At 45.8% G+C, this 6,270-nt stretch overlaps 1 long non-coding RNA gene across 1 annotated transcript; it reads left to right on the forward strand.

The window, feature by feature from the left end:
• Positions 1–526: 526 nt before the first annotated feature.
• LOC145420122 (uncharacterized) lies at positions 527–979 on the forward strand. Its single transcript, XR_013901422.1, has 2 exons — positions 527–656; positions 788–979. It is a non-coding gene; the product is annotated as an uncharacterized LOC145420122 (long non-coding RNA).
• Positions 980–6,270: the final 5,291 nt, after the last annotated feature.

The raw sequence follows: 6,270 nt of genomic DNA on the forward strand, positions 1-6,270 counted from the left end.
ACTTCATGGTGTTGTTGCTCCCAATATTCTCTTAGACAACCTCTGAGGCCGTCACTAGTGATGTGACATTCTGTATCGATGCTTCGAAGCTTGTGTCGAGTAATTGAGGGAGCGTTTCCGCGATGCGCGTATCGAGGCTTGCTTCATTTATGGGAGGAGCTGAAAATGATGACGTCTGAAGCCTCGCTGTCCGGCTGTACCACATGACTGGTTCATGAAGTGGTTCGAACTTTGCCGCGAGATATGACAGCGATATAAACCCCTCAGACTTCATTCAAAAATGTGGGTGTTTGATGGAGAGTTGCGGTTAGTGAGAGTTTGGAGACAGTTTGGAGACAGTTTGGAGGTTTATGAGAGTGAGGAGAGAAAGTCAGGAGAGAATGGAGCCAGCTAAGAAGAGGAGGATGTCCTCCCCTGTGTGGGAACATTTTGATCTTATTCCTCCCAACAAGGTATGTAAATTTCTACAGAAGATGTATTTTCATAATACTGATGGTGCAATACAATTTATGTTAAGCTGTCGTTACTTTTGTACAAGGTGAAGTGTTTGCTATGTGCCAGGGAGCTGGGATATAACAGCAACACCTCATCCATGCTTAGGCACTACAGAGCTTTGCATGAGAATAAGGGGAACACCAATTGTGGAGCAAGACCAGGTGAGCCATCAAATGCAATGATAATATAGCATGCAGTAATGTTACTAAATGATATAACAATATTATACAACTGTTATAAGTTACGTGTGTGATATTTATATTTGTGCTTTGTCTTTATTGTCTTTCCTCAGGAGAACAATCTCAAATAGATGAAGACCTGGTTAGCATGGTGATTGAGGACTCCCAGCCATTTAGCATTGTGGAGGACAAAGGATTCAAAAGATTTGTTAAATCATTAAATCCTAGCTATGTTCTCCCCACTAAAAAGGTCATAAAAGCAGTGAAAATTTAGTTTTTACAGAATAAAATGTGAACAGGCAGGACTGAGGCTCAAAGCCTCAGTGTGTAGCTGTCCATACCTCAACGTTACAAAAGCACAACTACTGTCCACACCCCAACCACACCTCACCTCACAGTAAATGATCATTTCCAAATAATCATTTTCCACACTGCCAGTATAAATATACACAGTATACTGCCATCACTACAATATACATGTTTTACACACTCCTTTTGTTGTTGACATTTACAGGCTGTGTGCAAAAGGCCACACTCTTCAAATTCATGCCAACTAATATTTTTACGTCCAGTAGGTGTCCTACTAGAGCAAATGAAGCTTCAAGAAGCTTTGCGCTGGGATGAACCAATTGGATGAAAAGCTTCAGTGCTTCATGAAGCTTCATCTGCCCATCACTAGCTGTCACAGAGCAGCTGTATTTGTACTGACATTAGATTACACACAGGTGCACTCTATTTAGTCATTAGCACTCAACAGGTAATGTCTATGGTCAACTGACTGCACTCAGACCAAAGGGGGCTGAATAATTATGCACACCCCACTTTGCAGTTATTTATTTGTAAAAAATGTTTGGAATCATGTATGATTTTTGTTCCACTTCTCACTTGTACACCACTTTGTATTGGTCTTTCATGTGGAATTCCAATAAAATTGATTAATGTTTGTGGCTGTAATGTGACAAAATGTGGGAAAGTTCAAGGGGGCCGAATACTTTTGCAAGCCACTGTAATATCTTGCTTCTAAGCAGCCTGGCGTTTTCAGTTCAGTTCTTGTGCCTGAACATTTTCAGATGTTTGTTTAAGCCACTTGACCTGTCAATCATTCAAGTATAAAAAAGGTGACTAACTCAATGCATGACCCAGTGTTTCTACACATAGCAGACAACTTGGAAATGAACCAGAACAGATTATTTAGTTGAATCTGTGAAAAATGCCAATAAAAACATAGTTTGATAGATATAAAATGGCATTTGTGTATGTGTTAGGACAAAAAAAATAAGACAAAAAGTATAATGAAAGTCATGCTGTTAAGAAATAGATTTCTTTTTTTTCTTTCTTTTTTTTAAATCCAACAAGAGCTGACACAAGACATGAGAGCTGACCCTCATCATTTGACGCTTCAGTTGATCCATCAGAAATAGTCTTAGTGGAAGGGTGGCCGACAAGAAGCCATTCTTCAGGAAGCAGTATGTTCAAAAAACGTCAGGAGAGGGTTCCACTGTGTATACAGACATCTGTAAGACACTGTGGAGACTGGAGCCTACCCCGGCTACCCGTGAGAGGCAGCCAGGCTTTTACAGGGCTAACATGGAGAGACAACCATTCATACTCACACCAATAACTCATGCAAACATGGGGAGAATATGCAAACTCCACACAGATAGTGGAGTCGAACTCAGGACCTTCTGAACCACTTTGCTGCTATATTTGTCACCATGACAATGATCCTAAACACACTGCCAAAAGCAAATCTGAATGGAAAACCACGCAGTGGAACACTATCAGTCATGGATTGGCCTCCTCAGAGCCCGGGCCATAACATTATTGAAGTAGTGTGGAATCATCTTGACAGAAAACAGAACAAAAGTCAGCCAACATCCAAAGAAGAGCTTTGAATGTCCTTCAAGAAGCCTGGAGAACTATTCCTCATGACTAGTTAACGTAATTACTAGAGAGCTGCCAAAGAGGGTTTAGTCTGTGTTGAAGAATAAAGGTGGTGATACAAAATTTTGACTTTGGTATATTAGAACCTGTACAAACAGTTGTTGACTCATGCTGTATTTTCCTGTGTGTCACAGGAAAAGTGTTTCACATTTGAATTACCTCCTGCACCTGTTGATAAGATAGATAAGATAAAGCTTTATTAGTCCCACACATGGGAAATTTGTTGTGTCACAGCAGAAAGTAGACAGTGCAAAGTTTCAGAAAGTAGACAGTGCAAAGTTAGAACAACACAAATGAAAGAAAAAAGGTATAGGAGAAGATAAAAAGAATAAAAAACTATATGCAATAGAATAAAATACTACGAGGTGGCTCGAGACTTTTGCACAGCACTTTTGATCTGTGTTTGACACAAAAATAAATAAAGAGACTTCAGTTCTTTGTGTAGATTTTACTGTAAGGGATGGCTTTGTTTTTTTTGTTTGTTTGTTCATCTATCCATCCATCTTCATCCGCTTTATCCGAGGCCGGTGTGGAGAGCAGGGAAATTATTTTACTGCTATTGTTAGTAATTATCATCATTACCATTGCATTAATAATATAATCTACAGTATTGCTATTGCATTCAGATGTTTAAACAGTGTGTCTTTCAGAAAGACTGAGCCACAGGCTGACAGGAAATTGCAGGTTTGCAGAGTGTGCCTTTTACAGAAGTGAAACCGAAAGCAAAGTCTAAGTGCAGGTTATTCTGAGGAGCTGTTTGGACGAGGCTATGTGAATAACTAGGTTATTCAAATTGTCTTTTATACTTTTATATTCTTTGATTAAGCTTTTAGTAGAGGTTCCTGATTATAACATTTATTCAACATAGTACATATAGTTTCAGTTAGGTTATTACACATAAGGATGAGCCTCTGTCCTGGTAAAAGGTCAGAAGAGCAACGGATGAATTGAGAGAGCATGTAAGGTCGACACACACACACACACACACACACACACACACACACACACACACACACACACACACACACACACACACACACACACACACACACACACACACATTAGTTAGACTCATTTATAGGTGAGAGGTTAGTCATGTTTGTCTCTGCAAAAGAGGAACAGTTTCTTGCAGGATGTGGGGCTCGTGTTCCAGACGAGACAGAGGTAATGTTCTTTTAAACTGTGTTAAAAGTCATTGTGGTTTTGATCTGACCTATGTATGGAATGTATCTGACGTTGGCGGGGCGTCATTAAAGTCAAACTCTGATGGTATAAATATCTGCTTATGCTTTGATTAAGTCGAAGATCAATTCCTGTCTGCGAACAGAGTGATCTTCCCACACGTTTATTTCATTAATATCAATTGTTTGACCAAGTTCGGGACCATGGCTGTTTGTACTCTCCTTCCTCAATGTTAGAACCTTAACACCGGGTCGCGGGGGCAGCAGCCTAAGGAGAGAAGCCCAGACCTCCCTCTCCCCAGCAACCTCCTCCAGCTTATCTGGGGGAACACCAAGGCGTTCCCAGGCCAGCCGAGAGATATAATCTCTCCAGCGTATCCTGGGTCTGCCCTGGGGCCTCCTCCCGGTGGGACATGCCTGGAACACCTCACCCAGGAGGCGCCCAGGAGGAATCCTTGTCAGATGCCCGAACCACCTCAACTGGCTCCTTTCGATGTGGAGCAACAGCGGCTCTACTGTGAGCCCCTCCTGGATGGCCGAACTTCTCACCCTATCTCTAAGGGAGAGGCCAGCCACCCTTTGGAGGAAGCTCATTTCTGCCGCTTGTATCCGCGATCTCGTTCTTTCGGTCACTACCCACAGCTCGTGGATATAGGTGAGGGTAGACGTAGATCGTCCGATAAATTGAGAGCTTTGCTTTTACACTCAGCTCCCTCTTCACCACGACGGACCGGTGCAGCGTCCGCATCACTGCAGCCGCAGCCCCAATCCGTCTGTCGATCTCCAGCTCCCCTCTCCCATCACTCGTGAACAAGACCCCGAGATACTTGAACTTCACCGCTTGGGGCAGGAACTCATCCCCGACCCAGAGTGGGCACTCCACCCTTTTCCGGCTGAGAACCCCATGAGAATCCTCATTCCCGCTGCTTCACACTCGGCTGCGAACCGTTCCAGTGCGAGCTGGAGGCCCTCACCCGATGAAGCCACCAGAACCACATCATCCGCAAAAAGCAGAGATGAGATTCTGAGGCCACCAAAGTGATAGCCTTCCGCCACTTGGCTGCGCCTAGAAATCCTGTCCATAAAAATTATGAACAGAACCGGTGACAAAGGGCAGCCCTGGCGGAGCCCATCACCCACCGGGAACGAGTCTCACTTATTGCCGGCAATGCGAACCAAGCTCTTGCAACGGTTGTATAGGGATCGAATGGCCCGTAGCAATGGGCCAGACACCACCTCCCACAGGACACCCTGAGGGACACGGTCGAATGCCTTCTCCAAGTCCACAAAACACATGTAGACTGGTTGGGCAAACTCCCATGCACCCTCAAGTATCCTTGAGAGGATAAAGAGCTGGTCCAGTGTTCCGCGACCAGGACGAAAACCACATTGTTCCTCCTGTATCCGAGGTTTGACTAACGGACGAACTCTCCTTTCCAGGGAGGCTGAGGAGTAGTTGGAACATACCCTCCGGTCTCCCCTCTTACTACTGCCCCTGATCTCCACGCAACATTGTAGAGGCGTGTCAACCAGGACAGCCCTACAACGTCCAGAGCCTTCAGGAACTCGGGGCGGACCTCATCAACACCAGGGGCTCTGCCACCAAGGAGTTGTTTAACTGCCTCAGTGACCTCGCCTCCGGAAATTGGCGGGTCATTCCCCTCAACCCTAGACTCTCCTCCTCGGAAGACGTGTCAGTGGGATTAAGGAGGTCCCCGAAGTATTCCTTCCACCGCCTGACAATTTTCTCAGTTGGCGTCAGCAGCAGTCCGCCAGCACTATACACAGTGCAGGTACAGCACCGCTTTCCCCTCCTGAGACGCCTGACGGTTTGCCAGAATCTCTTCGAGGCAGTCCAAAAGTCTTTTTCCATGGCCTCTCCAAACTCCTCCCACACCCGAGTTTTTGCTTCAGCCACTGCCCGAGCCACATTCCGCTTTGCCTGTTGATACCTGTCGGCTGCCTCCGGAGTCCCACAGGCTAACCAAGCCCGATAGGACTCCTTCTTCAGCCTGGTGGCTCCCTTCACCTCTAGTGTCCACCTTTTGGTTCGGGGATTACCACCACGGCAGGCACCGACCACCTTGCGGCCGCAGCTCAATGCAGCAGCTTCGGCAATGGAGACACTGAACATGGTCCATTCGGACTCAATGTCCCCAGTCTCCCTCGGAATGCTGGTGAAGCTCTGCCGGAGGTGTGCGTTGAAGATCACGCGGACTGGGGCCTCTGCTAGACGTTCCCAGCACACCCTCACTACGCGTTTAGGTGCACCGAGTCTGTCCAGCGTCCTCCCCCGCCACCTAATCCAACTCACCACCAGGTGGTGATCAGTTGACAGCTCCACCCCCCTGTCTTTACCCGATTGTCCAGAACATATGGTCGCAGGTCTGGTGATACGATTACAAAATCGATCATCGACCTGCAGCCTAGAGTGTCCTGGTGCCACGTGCACTTATGGACACTCTTATGTT

This window comes from Astatotilapia calliptera, chromosome 14 (genome assembly GCF_964374335.1).
Source record: "Astatotilapia calliptera chromosome 14, fAstCal68.1, whole genome shotgun sequence".
Classification (NCBI taxonomy): domain Eukaryota; kingdom Metazoa; phylum Chordata; class Actinopteri; order Cichliformes; family Cichlidae; genus Astatotilapia; species Astatotilapia calliptera.